We start from the raw sequence: 24,113 nt of genomic DNA on the forward strand, positions 1-24,113 counted from the left end.
TCCAATAGAATCAGCTGTAACGTGAATTAAAAAAAAAAAAAAAGATGAAAGAGAGAAAGAAGGGAGGAAGAATCAGCAACCAACAGATAACAGAGAAGTGCAAAATGAGATGAAAGCCACTGTCAACAATTAGGCTGCATTTTCATTGTAAATCTGCAGTGTCCTTCAGCAGCATCTGTACTCAGCAGATTGTCATACTCAAAGTCAGAAAAGATTTCAGTTAAAACACCTCCCTACACTGTGTCCAGGAGAATGCACATGAGAAAAGACAGACATATAATAATACTAGAATGAAGTTTAGGTGTCACATGGAGAAGTCACCCAGACCCACACTCCATTTTAGATTGACATGGGAAGCCATGGATGTTTGAAGAAAAACTTGTGATGATAATGACACAAACATTAATAATAATACAAACAACAGCTAATGATTATTGCAAAGGGTCAGACTATTCTAAGTGGTGTACATATATTACTTCAGTCACTACAACAACCCTGTGAGGCCTGTGTGTTTATTATGTTTCTCTTCTCACAAAGGAAGAAACAGGCACAGAGAAAATATTAACTGCCCTATAGAAAGTAAGTGGCGGTTCTGAATTAAGACAGTGCACCTTCAGAGACTCCCCTTAACCATATGTTAAAGCAGACAGAACATAAACATAGTGTCCTTAAAAAAGCAAAGTTATGGAGCCATATGGACCTAGATTAGGAACCTCTGTGATATCAAGGCAGCTACCGGCACTCCTTTCTGTTTCCAAATCAATGAAATGAGATTACTGTAGTCTCCCCTGATCCACGTAGAACACATTCCAAGACCCTCAAAGGATGCCTAAAACTGCAGATAGTACTGAATCTTATATATACTATGTTTTCTCCTATACATACATATATATATACCTATGACAAAGTTGATAAATTAGTCACAGTAGGAGATGGAAAATAATAATAATAAAATAGCACAATTACAACAATATACTGTAATTAAAGTTATGTAAATGTAGTCTCCCTCAAAATGCCACCCTTCTGATATGGGATGATAAAATGCCTACGTGATAAGATGAAGTGAGGGGGATAGCGCGGGCATCGTGATGTAGCATTAGGCTATTGACCTTCTGAGATTATGTCAGAAAGAGGATCATCTGCTTGCAGACCACAGTTGACCAAGAGTAATTGAAACAGTGGGAAGTGAAACCACAGATAAGCGGGGGGGGACTACTATAATAATCCAGGCATTAGGGAACTGATGAGAGGTTTGCCAAGTACCTCGCATAAGGTGGGACAGGGTAGTTGATAATAGATTGCTTCTTTCCAGAGGGTGTATGTTAAGGAAAGTGTCTGAGGACTTTACAAAGCTGTATATAGAAAGATGTTTACTGCAGTGAAACACAAGTACATACAAAAATCAGAAAAAAGTATGGAAAAAACATATTAAGGTGCTATTAAAATTATTTTAAAAATGAAATTAATGTTGATTGTGTTGCTTGGGAGATAAATGAGAAATACATTCTCAATGATTTTGACTTCATGGTGACACCATGCCGTAGCAGTTATACACATTCAAATTTTCAGCAAATTCAGTGTGACTTGAATACGACATTTATGACTTTTTGTTCAGCCAGTGAAGTAATAAAGACAAGTGGTTTAAAAAGAAGAGCATTTTCAAATGGTTTATGGTAATTATCTTAATATTTTTATTACTAGACAAAAAAGTAAAAATTCTTTGAGGCAAAAATTAAGCTAGCTGAGATTTCAAATGCATTGAACAAAGAAATGCCTACTATCACTTGCTCTTTAGATGTCTGAGTAATTAATTGCTTTATTTCATCTCCTTGGTAGCAAAATGACTGCCAGCAATCTCTAATCATCTTTATTTACTAGGTTCTCCTCTTCACTCCCTGGTATTTCTTGCAGAAACAGACAAAGATTTAAAATTTTCTGCCAGCATCCTACTGCAAAAAGCAGGTAAGGGCTTTTGGGGGAGAAAAGCAATGATAAAAGCATGCAGCCATCATATATGAGCAGCTTCACTGCCTTTTCCAGTGAAAGAAAGTGGGACCGTATGCAGTATGTGAGCAAAGGAGTTGGAGCGGGGGAGGCAGATACTATTTTGGTGAGTAGACAGGAGGAAAACGATTCCAGATATTTTAATGGTTGTAATAAAATCCCTTGTGTCCATTCATAACAAAGATCCATACGGGTTAAATCACACAGCAGGACTACATGAAAACACTTTATCTCTCTTGAAAGGATACTTTTAAGTGGCAAGAGAGCTTTCCTTGACTGGTGGAAGAGGCGGGGGTGGGGGGTGGTGGTGGAGAGGTGCAGTTTGATGAGATAGCTCTTTCCAAGCATTGCAGCCATTTGGCCCAGAAGCACCTTCTCAGACTCTTTTCAAGAAATATAAACCTTCCAGTTACCTGGAGCCTTTTACTTATGAAAATCATTAAGGTCTGTTAAGTTATAAAATTGCAAATACACAAGGTCTCTCAGTGGTGGCCAAAAATTTTTTGTTTGCTTGTTTTTGCCACTTGTTCTGCATCTTTTCCCTTTAGGAACTGCTTCCCATCTCTAGGAGACCTTAGTAAGGCTCTACCTTTTTTTCCTGAGTGCACATGATTCAGGGCAGCCACAGAGACTGGTTCGGAAGTCTATTCAGCATCCTTTCAGAGGCTCACATAGGTTCTCTTTCCCTGAGCTAACAAGCTAAACAGTGATGGAAGCCTAGCCTCCTTTGCCTTTGCTTGGGCATAACCTGCTTCATGGTGAAGCCAGCTCAAAGGAGATCTAAGAGATGGAGAAATCCTAATGCTGCCAACTCCTGGATCCTGAGTTCAAGGTCAAACTAGGGGTAACTACTTACTAAAGCAAGTTAGATGTCCTTTCGCTTTATCTGCTTCCAGTTGGTTCTCCTCACTTGGAACTGAAAAAATTCTGGCCAAGCAATATCCAAACCCAATGAAGCAGGAGAAAAGAGGGTATTAGGGAATGAGACTTTGTTTCAAAAGGAGGGGGCTAGACAAAGTTAATATTACCTGTAAGGTTACTGAATGTAATCAGATGTTATCTGAATATAATTTGATATTTTTATTGTTTCTTGGCATATTCTGTGGTTGAGGGATGCACTTATGATTTTAATTGCTGGCAATAAGGCCAAAGTAAAAATCAGGAAAGACTGTTTTTCCATATAGAATGTACATGTGAGCTAATCTGGTGATTTACCTCTGCAGAAAGAAGTTTCAGATGACTTAGAACATATTTGAAAACATTTGCTATTCTAGAGTAGCTGTGTTCTATTTAACCCAAAGCATTTCCCTACAGGCCACACCGTTCAAGATGACAGAAGCCTCATTCTTTTCTTCTAGATTTCACTTTAGCCTGTAACAGAGGTAACTCACAGGGCAAGGGAACCAAGAAGGAGAATGGACAAAACTAATACCCAGAGAGGGATAAGACAGGTAAGTTTTGAGAAAACTGAGCAAATTGAAATGGGTTAAGAATAAAAGAAGGGAATTGGAACGAAATACAGAAATAATGAAGGCAGACAAGAAAGATCCCACCTATGCATAACTGGTGGTCCTGAAGGAGACAACAATTATAAACAGAAAACCAGAAATAATATTCCGAGGTACTTTAGAGGTGGCTGTAGGAATCCTGGAGAAATGATAATTTTGCACAGGTTCTCTGTTTCTCATTCCCTCTTCTTCCTGGTTCCCTCCTTTGAGTTAAATTAACTGAAGCAGGCATGCTTTCAAGGCTGGAGAGTACACAAAGACCATGGGTTCTTCAAAGTCTGCAGAGAAGAGAGTTAGTACAGGGCTGCTTCCTCCCTGAGATGAAAATGAGAACTTAGGTACCTGATAAGGAGAAGGCTTGCCCCTTTCCAAGGCCTGGGAAGACCCAGGATCATTTACTTGTGGATATTCAGCCGTCAGAAACCCATGTCTCCCTTCTGAGAGCCTACAGCTGTCTTCTTTCTGAGGCTAGTTCTCCAAAATCCTGCCCCAGGCTGCTGACTAATTGCCCACAGTAGACGCCTTACAGGCAGGTCAAATGCTACGAGGCCTTGAGCAGTTTTGCTCCCTTTTAAGCCTGGGCTCCTAGAGGCTGCTTCATGGTGCCTCAGGAGACACGTAAACAGTGTATTCTTTGATTCACAATGGCTTATAAAAGCAAAGTCAGCTGTGCCAGAAACTTCTGGGCCTCTCACCACTTGTTCCAGCCTAATACCTTACCAGCAACTCCCAAAAGCATGATCTGCAGAGGAAAGAAATAAGTGCAAACCTGGCACAGGTGAAATAAGAAAACTCATCAACGATGATCCAAGAATTTGAAGAAGTAATAAAATTGACAGCTACACTGACCAAGAAAGAACACCCACATTGATTAAAAAAAATGAGGAATGTGGGCACCTGGGTGTCTCAGTAGGTTAAGCATCTGACTCTTTATTTTGGTTCAGGTCATGAACTCACAGTTTGTGAGATTGAGCCCCATGTCGGGCTCTGTGCTGAAAGTGTGGAGCCTGCTTGGGATTCTCTCTCTCTCTCTCTCTCTCTCTCTCTCTCTCTCTCTCTCTCTGCCCCACTTGCATGCTCTCTCTCTCAAAATAAATAAAATTCAAAAAAATCAGGAATGAAGGGGGTATATCACTACCAACCTTAAAAAGGAAAAAAAAAGTTTATAAGGGGATGCTATGAGCAATAAACAACGGTATACCAACAAATGAGGTAAATTTGGTGAAATGGAAAAGTTCCTAGAAACACATTTCAAGAAGAAATAGAAAATATAAAGAAACAAAGATTGACTTAGTTTAAAAACTTCCCATAAAGAAAATCCAGGTCCAGATGGTTTCATTGGTGAATTCTACCAAAATTCTTTACAAAAGAATTAAGACTCTTTACAAACTTTTCCAGAAAATGAAGAACTGATTCCCAGCTCATTCTGAGTCCAGTACTGTCTTGATACCAAAACCAGCCAAAGACATTATTAGAAAACTACAAACCAACATTTCTTACAAATACAGATGCAAAAATCCTTATCAAAATAGTAGCAAACCAAATGTGTATACATATATAATATATATTATATATATAATATGTATATATAATACATAATATATATAATATATGTATATATAATATATATGTAATATGTATATATATATATATATATATATATATATATATAAAGATTGAAGACCCTACTTATCAAAATCGCAGCTGCATTTTTTTAAATAGAAATTGACATGCTGATCCTAAAATTCATAAGGATATTCCAGGGACCCAGAATAGCCAAAACACTCTTTAAAAATTACAAAGTTGAAGGAGTCCCACTTCCTCATACTTCCACAATAATGTCAGAACAACACTATTGTAATCAAAGCTGTGAGGTACTGGCACAAACATAAGACATATTGTTATGGGCTGAATTGTGTCTTCCTCCTCCTCAAATTCATAAGTTTAAGTCCCAATTCCTTCTACTTCAGAATGTGACTGATTTTGGAAATAAGGTCTTTAAATGGATTAAGTTAAAATGAGGCCATTAGGGTGGGTTGCTAATCCAATAAGACTAATGCCCTCATAAGGACATCATCCTTCTTCATCCTTGGAGGAAACACCAGGGATATGTGCACACAGAAAGAAGGCCATTTGAGGGCACAGTGGAAAGGCAGCTGTCTGCAAGTCAAGAAGAGAGGCTCAGGGGAAACTACACTATTGCTAATACTTTGGTCTTGGATTTCTAGCCTCCAGATTGTGAGGAAATTTCTGTTGTTTAAGCCACCCAGTCTGTGTATTTTGTTATGGCAACTCTAGTAAACTGATACACATACAGAGCAGTACAGTAGAAGTGAGAGTGCAAAAGCAAATCCATGCATCTATGGTTAACAGATTTTCAAAAAAGGGACCAAGATAATTCAGCAGAATAACAACAAATGGTGTTGGGATAATGGATATCCTCATTCAAACGAATGAACTGGACCCTGACCTTACACCACATACAAAATTAACTCAAAGGGGATCATAGACCCAAATGTAAGAATTAAAATTCAAAAACTCTTAGAATGAAACATTGGAGCAAATTTTCATTACCTTCCATTTGTCAATGATTTCTTAGATAAGACACTAAAATCCCAGGTGATAAACAAGAAGGTTGAGAAGTTGGATTTCATAAAAATTAAAAATTTGTGTGTGTTCAAGGAGACTCAAGAAAGTGAAAAGGCAATCTATGCAGTCTGGGGGAAATTATTTGCAAATAATCATGTATCTGATAAGGGACATATATACAGAACATATAAACAACTCTTGCAACTCAATAAGAAGACACAAATCCAATTGTAAAACTGGGCAAGGGATTTAAGTAGACATGTCTCCAAGGATGTAAGAATGGTTAATCACATGAAAAGATGTTCATCACAATTGGTCATTAGGGAAATGCAAAATCAAAACCATATATACTACTTCACATTCACCAGAATAGCTTTAAACAAAAAGGCAGATAATATCAAGTTTGGCAAGGATGCAGAGAAACCTCATATGTTGCTGGTGGGACCGCAACACGCTACAGCTTCTGTGGAACACGGTTTTGTTGTGGGGAAGGTGGGGTATGGGGAGTGACTGCTAAAGGGTATATGATTTTTTTTGGGGGTGATTAAATGTGATAAAATTAGATAATGATGGCTGCATAACTCTGAAGTATGCTAAGAAGACATTGTATACTTTAAACAAGTGAATTTTATGATATGTTAATTATGTCTTTATAAACCTGTTTAAAAAAGAACCTGAAGAAGGTCAAGCTGAAGAATCTTTAATAAGATGTTCCTTCTGAAGTGTAATGAGATGAAATCAGAAAAGAAGACTAAGAAAACAGTAATGAGAACCATCAAGTAGATGCAGTTAGGGCACCCAGACTTTCTGGATCAATAGCATCAGAAAGAATTAAAAAAAAATTGTTTCATGTTTATTTTTGAAAGAGAGAGAGAGAGAGGGAGACACAGAAACCAAAGCAGGTTCCAAGCTCTGAGCTGTCAGCACAGTGCCTGACATGGGGCTTACACACAAACTGTGAGATCATGACCTGAGCCAAAGTTGGACACTTAACCGACTGAGCCACCCAGGCGCCCCAACAGAAAGATTTTTTTTAATTAAAAAGTTAAACTAAAGTGGAGGAGAGTCTACTGTTGAAATAATGATTTCTCCACTGTCACAAAGATTTTTGTTTATATTTTAGGTGATTAATGAACATCCTTATGCTATATGGTTTATGGAACACAATTTCATCCTTCCTCTGCCACCAATTTCTTTCCTCTGGGTCCTGGAAGACTTCTCACTGGTTAGGCCTCAGCCTCTTCACCTGCAGAAAGGCAGGGCTGAGTTAGGCAAACTTTCAGCTATAAAATATGATTAATATATGAAAGAATTCTAAATCATAAATCATACACACATATTGGAAGGAAAATAGCCCATCCTGAAAGTAACATGTAAAGAAATACCTGGTTCTTCATTTATTAGATGTCCATATACTGGAGCATCCTGAGTTTCCCAGAGCATCTGCTCATAAGACAACAAATTTCCTAACTTGGCTCTCTTTTTCTTTAAGTGACACAATTCTGTGACTTCTAGGACAAGTGGAGGTCTCCATTTAAAAACCACTCTAGGGGGCGCCTGGGTGGCGCAGTCGGTTAAGCGTCCGACTTCAGCCAGGTCACGATCTCGCGGTCCGTGAGTTCGAGCCCCGCGTCAGGCTCTGGGCTGATGGCTCGGAGCCTGGAGCCTGTTTCCGATGCTGTGTCTCCCTCTCTCTCTGCCCCTCCCCCGTTCATGCTCTGTTTCTCTCTGTCCCAAAAATAAATTAAAAAAAATTAAAAAAAATAAAAACCACTCTAATGTTGAATGAATCTTTAACAGCAGCAAAATATCTTGAGGAAATGGGGGCTTTGGTTGTTCCTGCTGCTTCCTGGCTTCCTGTACCAGAGACATCAGACAAAGGTAGGCTTTGGGGGCTGCATAAATAGCCTTGGCCCTCAAATATTTTTGAGAGAAGGGCAAAATCAAAAATAGGTAATAAAGTCAATTGTGCATGCATTGTGATCCAGTGGTTTCAAAACTGTATCTTCCCACTCACAAGCAAGAACAAGTACCTGTTCTCTCAAAGAGATCTACCATATCAAAACATATCAACCTATACTGTGAAAATTGCCTCTGAGTTAATCATAGTGCAGTATGTATAACTCAATGCAGGATATTCACAAAAAAATGCAAAATAAGTTAACATCTACAAAAGTATAAGTATTTTATGGTATGTGATTTTAAGTTCTTCTCCCTTGCTTCACAGGCTCATTTTTCATTTCCATATACAACACTGAAGACAAGATCTACAATAAAAAATAAGGCAACACTCACCCCCACCCCCAAAGTATCCTTTCAGACACATGCAATGAATTAATAAGGAAGACATACATAACTTGCTTATTGATCTAGCCCAAACTTTGACATAGTCTCCCTTACCCTGATGTCATATCTTTACTACACTATACTGAATTGAATTTAGCTCCTACAGTTTCTTAAATACGACAACTGGGAACAATGAGATTATATACAAGAACTATACAAGGATCGTGAAACTTAATAAAATTTAGAGAAAAAAAATCTAGAAATGTGAGAGTGATTCAGGTGAGACATGTCACCTCATTGACCATGGGGTTCAGTCCACTCACTAATTTGGCTGACCAGATTTCCATGTGTACCTTCTGGAAGCTGCCCATCTGGTAGAAAAAAGAAAATCTTAACTGTAAAAGAAGAAGAAGGAGAAGAACAGCAACAATAGTTTTTTTCAGTTCATATAGTGCAGTGTGATATTTCCCCCAAAAAATATTTTCAGAAATTAAGAATTGATGTAAAGTATCTTTCTCCCTGGAGGGAATAAGAAAGTCAGATACTCTGTCCTTTGTACATGGGCAACGCTTTCTCTTACCTGGACTTTCTCTCTCTCACCTGGACAAAAAGGTATGATGATCATTGCCTTTCTTAGTATGAAAACCATTCAAATAAGTAAAACCTATGCTCAACCAGAACTCTCACTTCTATCCACTTGTCTTAGAACATTAAAAGACCAATTGCTACTCTAATTCCATGAAAACTTGTAAATCATATAGGGCATATGTGACGACCCTGCTAAGAAGAGAATTTGACCAACTCGTCCCTAGTTCTCTCAGAAGATACCCTCAGAAGCTCAATACTAAAGGAAACTTCAGTCCCGGATCCTCTAAGTGCTTTCCTTGCATGTGCATGAGATGTTTTGGCAGCTCTGTGGAGCTTTCAGAAGCCGTGAACAGAGAAAATAAGAAAGAATGGCATTCCAGGGAATAAACAAGTTTGACCTCAATTGGACAAAAGGAGGCACAAAGCCTGGAGAAGGAAGAAACAGAATAGGTAAAACAGAACACACCTTGTAACACCAGGGGAAAGTAGCAACCTTAAAAATACAAACATGTTGGACAGCAAACGTACCAGTGCTGTGCGTGAGAAAGTGATTCAAGGAAGAGAGAAAGCCCTGCAAATCGGGTGAGAATCACATGCATCAGGGAAGGAAGAACGCGCAGAGGGGAACCTGCTGCCTACTTATGTGCCCGCCCAGCTGGCTTGGCCTCAGTGCTGCATCCAGCAACCAGGAAGCCACCGTCGGAAAGCCAGCCCTAAATGCACAAGAGGCCAAGGAGCTCGGTTTCCTGAAGGATCCCTGCCTCCTGAAGCTGGCAACAACATCCCTTCATCTGGCTGGATAAAGCAGGGTATCTTTCTTTCACGAGAAACAAGAGGTGTTTGTTTTTTTTTTTAATTCAGATTTTATTAATCCCACAGGTTTGAGAGAGGTGGCATGGGAAAAGCAAATGTTAGCTAATTAACTGCTTCCTAGGATCCAATCAGTCATTAAAAATGTGCTTATGAAATTTTCTTGAGCTGTTCAGTTGTTTGTAATTATCCAAGTGGTTCATACTACTCATGCATGTTTTCTTTTCCTTTCACATGCACCTCTAAGCAAATTACCTAATTCAGTGTGGTTATTCCTTTGGGCCTTTAAAAACTGTATATTGAGAAATTTCACACAATGATTAATGTGGATATATCTGTTATGCTTATGGCTAATCCTTTGTGTCCAGGTGTGATTATTAGGTGCAAATTACAGAAATTTAGCCCAACTTATTGCCACTTAATATCAACATCCATTCACATGTTCACTTGATTAATCTTATTCAAGGGCAGTATTTTTTAAATTTATAAATAAATTATACAACCAAAATAACAAGTGACTGGTTTAAGAGTTGACATGTGGCCCAGTTCTGGCCAGTGAGATGTGAGGAATATTTTGGTAGTGTGTGTGTGGGTTGGGGGGGTGGGGGGGAGTCTGAGAAATGTCTACTTGCTCTCAAAAAGAGGTTCACAGGAAAAAAAATCCTCTTCTACACATTTTACATCTGTGTGTAATGCCTCAAGCAGTGGCAATCATCTTGTGACCATGAGTAGAGCTAAGCCAACACATCAAAATATTGAAATTGGCAGAATGAAGAGCTGGAAACAATCTGAATCCCGGATGACTTCTCTAGGCTGCTGAACCAACTAACTCTGGAGCAGCCCACCTCTGAACTTGTTATTTGAGATAATTTACTTCCTTTGGCATTGAAGCTTTTGTGAGTTGGGCTTTATATCACTTGTAGCCCAAAACATCCCAACTGATTTCTGTGGATGAGAGAATCCCAACAAAGGGAATATATCAGTTGGTTGTTCAGATTTTGCCTAGTGAAGCCAAGGCTCCCAGTCACTAGCCATGTGCCAACCCCTCCACCTAGCTCTGAGATCTATAGACATTTGAACATCAGCTTGAAGCACTGCTGAAGGTAGTGGTACAAGCCCACAAGTTGGCTGTCGGCCTCCCTCTCTGAGCAAAAAGACATTTAGATGTTATCTGGGAACAGGGAGGATCTATGGTTTGCCCAGATATTTACAGTCTGTAAGTTGGAAAGGCAGAATTTGCTTGGAAGTACTGAAGATGCATCCTCATTTTCAGGAACTTCACCCTAGCCTCAGTGATTCCCATCCTCAGCCAGTGGTTCCCTGTGAGTACCTACTGAGGAGTTTACTCCGGCCATACACTAGAACAAGGGGATACTGCAAACTCCCCACAGCTCTTACTTTCCAGCAAAGTCATCATTTCTCTGTCCACCTGATGGACTTGGAATTTTAGCTTCTCCAGGCCATCCTGGAGGGGACTGAGTCTTTCGTTCACTGCCACTTGGCCTATAGCTGGTCCCTGACCCCTAAGACCTTACTCTATGCTACAAACTTGGTCCCCAGTTTTCTTGGAAAGAGAAGACAGGAAGTTATAACCTGAGGTTCTGGAGGTTTTCAGGAGTTCCAGTGTGTCCTTGCAGCACCCCCAAGTGACTCATGCAGCACCCCCAAGTCTAGCCCTGTTTCCTGCCTAGAAGTGTTCCTAATATGATGACCAGGGTACAGTTGAGCTCTGACAGCCCCAGGCTGGCCAGCTAGCCACATGTTCTCCTATATCCTGTGGCTACTGATGATGCATAACATGTGCCCACAGGCTGACTCACAGTTGCACCCCATGGCTGGCCTATGGTAGAGGTGCATGCTCAGCACAGGAAGCCCAAATCAGTAAAACTCTATAGGCCAAAGGTCAGGTAGTATGGAGAAAGGCTGCATCTTCTGGAAGAGCTCAGAGTGAGAAACTGCCATTCCAAGCCACAGTGGAATGATCCAGGGGGTCTTCTGAGCAGAGAGGGAGCCTGTAAGGCTTGCCTGAGGTGTCACTCCACTGTCCTGTTGAAAGACAAGTTGCAGGGTACCTGGGTGGCTCAGTGGGTTAAGGATACGACTTTGGCTCAGGTCATGATCTCGTTGTTCATGGGTTTGGGCCCCCCATCAGGCTCTGTGCTGGCAGCTCAGAGCCTGGAGCCTGCTTCAGATTCTGTGTCTCCCTCTCTCTCTGTCTCTCCCCTGCTCACGCTCTTTCTCTGTCTCTCAACAATAAATGTTTACAAAAAAAAAAAAAAAAGGTTGCAAGTTGGGCCTGAAGATAAGCTAACCCTATTTGATTCTGAAAACAGACACTATCCCTTTCCTCCCCCCTCCCCCTGCCATATCTAAAGCAAGACAATGTAGTTTGCCAGACCCAGTTACCCCTTCCCCACAGAGGGAAAATACTTCCGCTATCTGCTTCCATCTCTTCCTATTTACCATGGCCTTAAGGGGATCCTGTCATGGCCACCTGCTGAGCCCAAACCAGCATTGGGGAAACTCCAAGCAAAATGATCAGGCAAAGTAAACTCATACATACACCTAAGTACGGTGGTTTTAAGGAAGGAGACAGCCAAATTCCAGAACAGATGGCTACTATGGAGTGCAACCAATAGAAGAAACAGAATAAGACTATCAAAACATAATGAGGACACACAAGGAGATATTATTAGAGCACAATAAGATACTTCTGGAACAGAGTAATTCTTGATTTTTAAATGTAAAATTCTAGTAGAGGTACTGTAAAAGAGAATGGTCCCTGCTGAAAGCCAAATTACTATTTTAGAAGGCTCTAATGAAAGATACACGACAAAAGTTAATGAAATAAAAATAATAAGTTAAATATCAAGATATGAAGGGCAGAAACAGAAGGCATAATACGTAAATCACAGAAGTTGGGGGAGAAAACAAAACATATGACAGAGAATGAGCAAAGAAACTATATCAAAGGAAAAACAACTCAAGGCTTTGGATTTGATAGGGTTCTGAAAAGGCAGAATTTAGATCCATCCTGCTAAAATTTCAAGAACAATCCTATCAGCTTCCAGAGAAAACGAGTAAGTTGTTTCTAGAAACAATCAGTTTAACATCACATTTTTCACTTGTAATCCAAAAATTCTCAACCCAGGCAACATGTTATTATATGAGTACCAAGGAGCAGATTATGGGAGGTGCACAGTGGGAAGCAGCGGTCTCAGGTGTCCTCTCTGAGAACACTCCAGTACAGTCTTGCCAAAGAACCAAATCAAACAAGCACCCATGGGAGGTGAAGACAGAGTTTAGTAAGCAATAGTGAGAACAAATCTTGTAATACTTATTTTAAAATCTTAATGGACAATGATAATGTGAATGTAAATTGTACTACAGTTGCTCATAAGGATTCTTGAAATAGAAGAAGGAAGATTTTGGTAAGAACCCGGACCCAAACGATCTCTGAATACCCCAGGAAAAAGGAGAAGAGTGGGGAGATGGAACAGAAAGAAAAATGACTCTAAGAGTCTTCTCCAGGTGGGGTGAGGTCAAGAGGGTACTGAAAATATTTTAGTGTGAGAGTGTGCTGTTTATTAAGCTATGATCTCTCAGTCCAAATCCACTGCTATTTTTTTTAAATTTTTTATTAGTTTTCTTTATTTTTGAGAGGCAGAGAGAGACAGAGCGCATGTTGGGGAGGGGCAGAGAGAGAGAGAGAGAGACACAGAATCTGAAGCAGGCTCCAGGCTCTGAGCTGTCAGCACAGAGCCCGATGCGGGGCCAGAACTCACGAACCGTGGGATCATAACCTAAGCTGAAGTTGGACGCTCAACCAACTGAGCCACCCAGGCGCCCCTCCACTGCTCTCTAATACTCGGGTTGGATCTCTGTAAGCTATGTTTTTCTTCTGTTAGGTGGTTTCATCTTGCAGTCTTCTAACAGGGGGCAATGGAGTAGCCTGAAAAGTGGGGTAAGGTGTAGGACTTCTTCTTCCTGTTTGCTTGTTCTTCCTGCCAGTAAGGTCTTAGCAATACCTCTGCCCTGACAGCAGCAATTGGTTCCAACTTCTTTTAACACTCCCAGAAACAGCTTTCTTGTGCTCTCACACAGGTATGAACAACAGCAAGGGACATCCCTATATATATTAGAAGGATAACAGAATATTAATTACAATGTTTGCCAATACATTTGAAAACAGATGAAATGGGCAAATTCCTAGAAAAACATAACCAAATAAAACGTATACAAGACCCTGACAAGGACATTTTGAAAAGTGTGGATAAAAGGCCAGTCTCCCTCACAAACACATAATCAAAAGCCCTGAACAAAACATTGACAAAATCAAGAGATTCAGCATGAGAAAGCAGAGTTCAATCTAGGAAAGCGAACATTCAAAAATCAAGGTGATTCGTGATTCACTATATTACAGAATAAAGAACTTTCCTATGGTCATCTCAAAACAGAAAGAAAAGTCATAGGAGAAAATTCAGTATCCACTCATGATCTTAAAAAAAACAGGGGTACCTTGGTGGCTCAGTTGGTTAAGTGAATGACTTCAGCTCAGGTCATGATCTCATAGTTTGTGAGTTCGAGCCCTGCATGGGGCTCTGTCCTGACAACTCAGAGCCCAGAGCCTGCTTCAGATTCTGTGTCTCCCTCTCTTTACCCCTCACTCTCCCCTGCTCATGCTGTTTCTCTGTCTCAAAAATAAATAAACATTAAAAAAATTTTTTTTAAATACTAACAAAATAAGAAACTTAACAATCTTGAAATAGAAGGGAACTTAACTGATCACTACAAACAATATGCAGTAAACATCGCTCTTTATTGTGAAATGTTGAAAATGTTCCCTCTGAGATAAGGAATAAAAATTATGAAGACTGGGGTGCCTGGGTGGCTCAGTTCGTTAAGCAGCCGACTTCGGCTCAGGTCATGATCTGGCAGTCTGTGAGTTCAAGTCCTGCGTCCAGCTCCGTGCTGACAGCTTGAAGCCTGGAGCCTGCTTCTGTTTCTGTGTCTCCCTCTCTCTCTGCCCCTTCCCCATTCACTCTCTGTCTCTCTCTGCCTTTCAAAAATGAATAAATGCTAAAAAATTTTTTTTTAATTATGAAGATTGGAAAGAAACAAAATTGTCTTTTCTTTTTCCAATGACATGATTCTATATGTAGAAAATTGAAAAGAATGTACAGATCAGCCATTAGAACTAGTAAGTTATCAAAGTAGTTGGGTATAGGTCAATAAGCATCAATCAGTTTCATTTCCATTTTTCAATGGCAAACAGAAAATGGAATAAAAAATATATGCCATATGTGATACATTTTCCCAGAGATGGATCCCATATGTGCTTTTGTACGGTAATGTGAGTGGCTGCTTCTCCCATCAAGAGGTGGGGAAAATCGTTTCACCCCTTCATGTGTGGACTGACTTCATGGCTTGCCCTGAACAACAGAGTGTGGCAGAAGTTATATCATGTGGATTTTGGAGCCCAGGACTGAAGAGGCCTGTATCTTCTGCTTTTGACCTCTTGGGACACTCCCGTTCACAGAGCTCTCTTTGTCATGGACAGATGCCCCACCTAGATTACTGAATGATGACAGGAGAGGCCCAACTTCAGTGGCATCAAAGTTCCAAATACATGTAAGTGAGGCCATTGGGACCATCAGGCATCTTCCAGCCATAATTTGAACACCATCACAGGAGGGACTCCAGGCAAGACAAGCAGACATAATACCCATAGAACCATCAGGGATGATAAACTATAGATACCTAAGCCGTGATATTTTGAGGTGGCTTGTGGCATAGCAATTGATAACTGAACATTAATAAATTAAATAAATAAATAAATAAATAAAGGTAGGATTTATAGCTCTTTTTTTTTTTTTTTTTTAAAGAAAATATGAATTATTTTATTATAGTAGAATATTATTCAATTTCACCTTCACTTAAGCAATACATAGACTTCTTCTATCTTCTTCTAAGACAGAAACTGTTAAAAACACTAAGAGTACACAAGGGCTTATGGTGTTCATGTATTTTAATAAATTACAAGCATTAGAGCCTTGTAATTAAAGCAAAGGAGAATGGAATACATGAAAAATTTCAGTTAAATGGAAGAGGAGAAATAAAGCAAGTTCAGAATATTTGCTATATGCAATTACATTCAACTCTTCATACATGGTAAACATAAAATCTCAGTCTTACATTGTAGCACACCCTATATTAAACAAACCATAACCATTTATAAGGTAAAATATACATCCAGTGGTAGATGGGATTATTCTCCAACTGATAAAATATTACATGAGAGTTTTGTGTCTATAGTATAGCACACTCAAAATCCTGAGCCCCTCTGTTTACAAAACATCTAAGACTGCTAGAAACATCTAAAATAACCATTAAAATCCATTCAAAATGTTAAAAGAAAGTAAACAAATTACATTTGAGGCCCAATATGAAGCTTGAGCTCCGTTCCAGGAGGATAAACCTGCACTGAACCATTTACTACTCTGAAAACATCTACAGAATGCTATTGCCCAGAGATCCTACAAATTTAGGAGAGTACTATGGATTGGGAATTGGGCCTGAACAGGGATAGAGACCAACTGGAGGCCATGCTGAGTGCTCAGATTTTGAAAAGAAAAAAAGAGAGTATTAGAAGAAAGCCTGCCTAGCAGAGCAGACAGCAAGAAAAAAATGTTACCAAAACTTGATTCTTGGTATAGATGAAATTAAATGCTTCCTTAACAAGGATTCACTTGTCACTTAATTCTTTGTATTTTCCCACACCTCAAAATGAGAATTTTATTTTAACTTGCTATTTAAGGATACAGGTTTAGGTGTTTGGCAAAAGTAAACACAAATATTCACTGAAAAGAAATGTTCCTTGAAAATGGGCTACAGTGAACTCTCACAGAAAGGTTTTGCAGATAAAAACTCACAATCAAAAATCACAAGACAAACAAATCTCAACACAAATGGGAGGAGAAAATGAAAGACAATGCATGGTATGGGAGAAAAAAATATTTACAAATCATGGATTTGATAAGGGACATGGGTATAACTAAAAAAAAGTCTTCAAAGAAGATACACAAATGGCCAATAAGTATATGAAAAGATGCTCAATATCATTAGTCACTAGAGACACACAAATGAAAATCACAGTAAGATACCACTGTACTCCCACTAGGATGGCTGTAGTCAAAAAGACAGACAATAACACAGAACAGTCAGAATCCTTATACATGGCCTTATACAATGTACAATGGACAACCATTTTGGAGAAAATTTAGCAGTTCCTCAAAATTTTAAACACAGAGTTACTGTGTGACCTATCAATTTCATGCCAAATATGAATATACAAAAGAAATGAAAACACATGCCCCTATGAAAGCCTGAATATGAATGGTTATAGCACCTTCTTTATTCATAATAGTAAAGATATTTAAAAACCCAAATGTTCATCACTGATGAATGGATGAACAAATGTGGTATATCTACACTATGGAATATTATCTGGCAATAAAAGAATCCAGTACTTACACAAGCTACAACATGCACAAATCTTGAAAACATAAGGCAATGTGAAAGAAATGAGTCACAAAAGACCACATATAGCACAAGTCCATTTGAATGAAGTGTCCACAATAAGCAAATTTTTATGGGTACAAAGTAGACTGGTTATCTAGGTGTGTGGGGAGGGGCAAAGGATGGGGTCTTTTGTGACTGCTTTCTCTTGTTTAGCCTAATTTTTTCAAGATTCATCCACATGGCAGCATGCACCAATACTTAATGCTAGGGGTCACATCAGAAACATGGCAGAGTAGGAAATCCACAAATACACCAATCATCGACAATTCATGGAAAAATTCTTTTTGAGAAAAATCAAAAACTAATTCAAGGTCTCTTGCACCCCAGGAAAATGCAAAACCAGGCTCACTGAAGCTTTTAAGGAGATTCAGGATACCCTTTTACCAGAAATCTTGCCCCTGTCACAATGTCACAGGATCAGGAAGATACCCCCAATGTCCCAACTTCATCAATTGGAGGGAAGGAGTGGGTTTGCATTTATACTATCCCAGATTTTCAGAGGCAGCTTCCTGAAGACAAGATTCTGTTTTGCCAGTGTTGGAGCTCTGACAGGCCTGGCACAGTTTAGCTGCCTGGGGGAGAACAGAGGCAGTAGCTTGGGGCAGTACATGCTGTTGATCTTGCCCACTGCTCAGCACAGAGTGAGTATATTAAAAAATCCCAGCTGTCAGCTTCTGCCAGGAGAGTCAGACTTAATTCATGCATCCAGCACCCTAACTTTTCTGGGGCTTCCCCAAGAATTAGCATCTGTCTCACCAATCCCGAAGCTCTGATGGTTCTAGCATAGTCTAACCAGCTGGGGGAGAACAGAGATGCAGCTTGGGCTGATAGATGCCAGCACTTTCCCCACACCCTACCCCAAGCTCAGCACAGAGTGAGAAAACAAAAATCACTACCAAGAAGCTGCCTGTTTCTTCTTGGGGACAGAAAATATTGTACAGCTCCCCAGATACCCTGGCTAGGCTTACTGGTGGGGATCTCTTCCTATATAAGACCAATCTGTGGAGATTGGGAGAGGTGCCTACATTGTCCAATATGCATACACCAACACAAAGAATTGAAAATGGAGAACCAGACCAAATGTCCCAAAGAAAGGTAAAAGATAAATCTTCAGAAACTAACCCTAATAAAATGGACTTACATGATTTACCTGACAAAGAATTAAAAACAACCATCATAAAGATGCTCATCGAGGTCAAGAGAACAATGTGTAAAGGAGACTCAATATTCCCTTTCAATAATAGTCCCATGATTCCTGCTTATACATGAAAGCTCATTCTTGAAATTGGTTTTGTGTCAGTTTGTTTCCTTTTTTTATGAGGCCCAGTGTGTCCCAAGAGTCATCCTGGGACTGTAGTTATCTCACTGGAGAGGAACTTAGGCCAGGCCTAAAGGATCACCTGTTGCCTTACAGGAGAAAAGGCTCTGAAACTTCCTTGAACAGGAGGAAGTTCTAGCTCTTACTAAAATGAAGGGGTCTGCAGAGCCAAAGCCTTCAGGAGCATTTATCCAGATATACTCATGCCCAATGTCAGGGTCCTAATTTTTTCCTTCTAGTGCCTTGACCTTACCATAATACACATGCCTTGCCTGAGTGTTTATATTGTGTTGGAGCTGTGTAAGTCTGTTAGATCTTCAATCTAGTCCTTGTCTAAGGTATTTCTACTACAGGACATAAGGACTTCTTTGTAAATGACCAAAGAGCTCCTAAGGTCCCTACACTTAACTGATAGCTGCTTGTTATGGTCTTCTGTTTCTAATTATTCCAAGGCATCAATACAACTTAGCAATAAGCAAATAACTCCACTATTTGTAGTTATTTTGATCCCTTTGACTTCCAAATGACTGGATCACTTACCTCAAATAGCATTCCTTTCCACAAGATGTTTCCCCAGGTCACCACCACTGAAATCTTGAGCGATCAAGCATTTATATTATGCCAGGACTTGCCTGTGTCTTATCTACCACTTGTAACAGAGTCTTATTTGCACATAAGTCTTATTTGCACAACCACAAAGCCCATTTATCACCTGTTTTCTCAGACCACTCCCAATACCAATTATGCCAGTTTAGGTCACCTGAAAAGTAGATGCCAGTGGGATCAGAGTATATCCATAGTGAAATATGACTCAGTAATAAAATTAAAAAAACATTTTTAAATATATGAAACAACAAAAATATAGATCTAAAACATCCCTAGCCAGAAGACAGTCAAAAGAATACATATTATGAGGTTTTATTTGAATGATTAAAAAATAGACAAAACTGATATTTAGTGACAGAAATGAGAATAGTCCTTAGCTCTGATGGCGAATATTTACTGCAAAGTGGTATAAGGGAAAATTTTGTTTGATAAGTGTTTTATAATTTGATTAGTGTGAGAGTTTCATAGATGAATGCATAGGAAAAAATTACAATCTATACATTTAATATTTGTTCATCTAAACACACTTATTTCTAATATCATAAAGGGAATTAAAACATAGAAGTAAAAAAAAAAAGAGCAACAAAACAATAAAGAAAGTGGTTCAAAGTAGGATTTGGGATGGTATCCTTTCAACAATACTGGCAATAAAAAAAAAAAAAAAAAAAACATTGTGGTAGATTGTGAAAGTGATGTTAATCACCATAGAGCAATATACTGCTTTGTTTCTTACCAGAAACCACTTTTTTTTCCCTTCCTTGTGGAGTCTCTAGCCAGCTGTAAGTTCTTACAGCCAATGTCTAATTACATTCTCCAAGGTAAAATTATGCCTGGGGGAAAAGAATTCTAGATTGGCTGGGCTTAACAGATAACTTGCTATTTGATTTTTTTAAATTTGTTTGTCTTTTGAATTTTTGTGACCTTATTTGTCTCTAACTCTACCTCTTATGTTAAAATTAAACTAGCAGTGCACTATAATTAATAGTATCTTCCAATTTGCATGTTCTTTGCAGCAAAATATTCTGATTTATAGTAAATTATTATTGCCCAATATATCTTTCCCTGGCACTAAGACCTGAATGGAGAGCCATGTTGTACAAATTAAAATGTACTTTACAACATATGACTTTTAATTTACATGTTTCTGTAAGTGTACACATCTTCTCAGTTCAAACAGAGGAACACAGTCATCGAAGTCATAGGTCATTTCATACAACTCAACAGAGTTTTAGTCTTATTTGACAAGGTAATTTGTCAAGCCATTGAGGGAAATAAATTTCTGTCATGATTTCATTAAAAATAAAAACAAATGACTAATAAGAAGAATCCCAGAGGTTCTGTTCATCTAAAAATATTCCAATTTTTAATAGAGAACTTAGTTTGCATCTCAAGATGCAATATGGAATGATGTAGATAGGGTTCTTTTTTTATATACTGAATTATCTCCTATGATGATCTGCTTCCTTCCTCAAAAATAATGTGACTTTTGTTTTAAGAACTTGAAGGCTGATTTTGCATTATAATTTCTGAATTTTGAATTGACTCCTCTTTGCCTAGAAATGATAAAACAATTGACTTTTCTATAGGATCAAACATCCATTCAATAAAAAGGGAAGGGAAGGGAAGGGGAGAAATAATAAACTGAGAGTATCTATTTTTGTCCTGTTACATTAACATCAAATCTCTGTATCTAAGCAAGCTTGACTTCTATTTATTTTGTCATCCTATGTTTCATATAACGAGTAAAGTTAGTTACTAGAAAGAGATCATTGCCTGATATGATCTTCAAAACCAGTGCACTGTTATTACAGACATATTTTCTTAAAATTTTTCACCATGTACTAAACAAGAGCAAACATAATTGCGAGTAATGAAACATTACTAAGTTCAAAATAGCATATGGAGTCAGAAACTAAAATAGAAGAAACAAAAGAAAACTTCTGGCATGCCAGAAAGCAGTGAGTAAACTTAATCATGGAGGACATGGCTGGAGTAGAAGCTTTGATAAGGCAGGGTTGCATAGGGAAAATAGGTATCTGACAACAACCACAGCTATTCACAGCTATTAATTTGTTCTACTGCCTCCATCCCAGCCACTAAACCTGCCAGTTGAAACATAAACTTACCAACCAACTTGACTGTCTCCTTTGTCATGTCCTTAAATCTTTTTGGGTTTTCTCTCTCCCTCTTGCTTTCTCTCTCTTTTTTCCAAGCTAATGATTTCTCTTGCTTTCAATATCAGAAATTTATGATTAAATAAAAAATATTTTAAGTTACAGATTGTGTTATAATATCAATAACTCTATGACTTGCCTAAAATATTAAGTCTTGTTGTTACCTAGTCATTCCTTCTTTGCTAACTTGAATATAAAAGATCTATTCTTTGCTATTACATCTTGTAAAAATAGTTTACTTTTCAAAACCAAGATGCTGTTTTTTTTTTTTGTTTCAAACTAAACTAGCTCATTTTACTCAAGTTGAAAATGTGAAAAAGATAAATAAGAAAATAACACTTTCCTAGAGAAAGGGTTTTCATTACTAGAATGTGGACAGGTGTCACCTATACTGTTCCCACTGGGTACCAACCTAAGTGGTCACTCATGCACTGTTCCAGAAATAAACCACCAACTATTAAACAAGTGGAAGTGGCAGTGGGGCAACATCAAAAAAATCCATTAGATAAGAAAACAACCCAAAAAATTCATATCTGGGGAAAGTGTCACTCAAATGAAAATACTTCAGATGAATTATTTAAAGTGGAATAACTTGGTAAGTAATCTAAGTAATATTTTATTTTATTTTTTTTATTTTTTTATTTTTAAAAAAAAATTTTTTTTTTCAACGTTTATTTATTTTTGGGACAGAGAGAGACAGAGCATGAACGGGGGAGGGGCAGAGAGAGAGGGAGAGACACAGAATCGGAAACAGGCTCCAGGCTCCGAGCCATCAGCCCAGAGCCTGACGCGGGGCTCGAACTCACGGACCGCGAGATCGTGACCTGGCTGAAGTCGGACACTTAACCGACTGCGCCACCCAGGCGCCCCAGTAATCTAAGTAATATTTTAGAAGAAATCAAGAATAAGCTGAATTTAACTTCAGTTTGTCGAAAAAAATGGCCACATTTCTTTGAAGTGATTCCCATAAAGGTAGAGTCCATTTCCCCTACCTTTGCATCTGGTCTGGTTTTATGATTTCATTAGAAGAATCAATGCAACAGAGTGTTTTATACTACAAATTTCCATCTTCTCTATATGAATGCTTCTTTGCAATGTGGCATTGTTACCCCTATATTCAAAAGTTGCATATTATTTCTCCATTCCCTTGAAGTTTGGCTGTCTTTGGGACTGCTTTAATTAATAGAATGTGGCGGAACCACCTTTCTGGAATTCCCAAGCTTCACTGAAGATCACTGAAACTAGTTCTTTATGACCTTAGGCATCTGAAAAGACCATGCTGTACAGAAGCCTATGTCACTCTTCCTAAAAATGAAAGGCCACGTGATATAAGAAAGTGGTCCAGTTAAATTCTTTTGCGGGTTGCTGTCCAGTTTTCCAACACCGTTCATCGAAAAGACTGTCTTTTTCCAATTAGATATTCTTTCCTGCTTTGTCAAAGATTAATTGACCATATAGCTGTGGGTCCATTTCTGGGTTTTCTATTCTATTGATCTATGTGTTTGTTTTTGTGCCAAGGATTTATAGCTCTTGAAAGCTATGCAATGTCTCTACTCAGAAAATTATAAAACAAAATATTGAGACAAATTAAAGATGATCTAAATAAATGCTCATAGGATGGAAAACACACTATGGTAAAGATGTCACTGTCTTTATATTGATTTACAGATCCACTATAACCCATCAAAAATTCTAGCAGAGTTTCTTTGTAGAATTTGACAAGCTGACTACAAAATTTATACAAGAATGCAAAGGACATGAATAACCAAACAACACTGAACAAAAAAAGTGCTTACTTTATTGGATACCAAGATTTACTTATAAAGTTTCAGTTACTTAAGACAATGTATGGTATGGACAAATAGACCAAAAGATCAGAGAATCCAGGAGGTGACCCATGGATATAAGAACACTTCCACATCACAAAGATGATATTTCATAGCAGTGAGGAAAAGGGCTGTCTTTTGAATAAATGGACCTAGGTCAACTGGATATTCATACGGAAAAATGAAACTATATTTTTTGATTATAAAAAAAATCAAATCAACTCTCAGTAAATTATAGTTTCCAATGCAAAAGGAAAAGTAATAAAACTATTTAAAGATAACACAAGACAAAAATCTTTTTAACCTTGAGGTAGGAAATCTTTATTTCAATCAAGACACCAAAAAGATCATTGTGAGATGAAAAGGCAAGCTCCTGAATGCAAGAAGATAATCTATATATGTGTGTATATAGACACAGCTGACAAATTACAAATAACTGAACAAAGGGCTTATCTCCAGCATATATAAAGAGCTCTTTAAAACAAATAAGCACATACAACACAATGGAAAATGGGCAAGACCTTTTATAGGTACTTCACAAACGAGGGGATCCAAATGTCAAATAAACATGTGAAAAGGCATTCAGTGTAATTAATAATCAAGGAGATGCAGAATAAAACTATAGTGAGTTACCATGACTCACCCACCATATGGCTCAAAGGAAAATAAGTGGCAATACCAAGTATTGGTGATAATGGAGAAAATGTAAATGGAACAACTACTTTAGAAAATTATTTGGCATTATCTACTAAAATTGAATCCATGCACCCAGAATTTCACTCCTAAGTGGTGCACAAAATGATATGTAAGTCAGTGTTCATAG

At 38.4% G+C, this 24,113-nt stretch overlaps 1 protein-coding gene and 1 long non-coding RNA gene across 5 annotated transcripts in view; one reads left to right on the forward strand and one right to left on the reverse strand.

The window, feature by feature from the left end:
• The window catches only part of ENTREP2 (endosomal transmembrane epsin interactor 2), a 475,240-nt gene that overhangs the window by 160,763 nt on the left and 290,364 nt on the right, over window positions 1-24,113 (reverse strand). The gene's annotated exons all lie outside the window — the stretch shown is intronic.
• Window positions 7,872-9,947, forward strand: LOC147580371 (uncharacterized). Its single transcript, XR_015252833.1, has 2 exons — window positions 7,872-7,982; window positions 8,329-9,947. It is a non-coding gene; the product is annotated as an uncharacterized LOC147580371 (long non-coding RNA).

This window comes from Puma concolor, chromosome B3 (assembly GCF_028749965.1).
Source record: "Puma concolor isolate L17-30 chromosome B3, mPumCon1.1.hap2, whole genome shotgun sequence".
In the NCBI taxonomy this organism is placed as follows: Eukaryota; Metazoa; Chordata; class Mammalia; order Carnivora; family Felidae; genus Puma; species Puma concolor.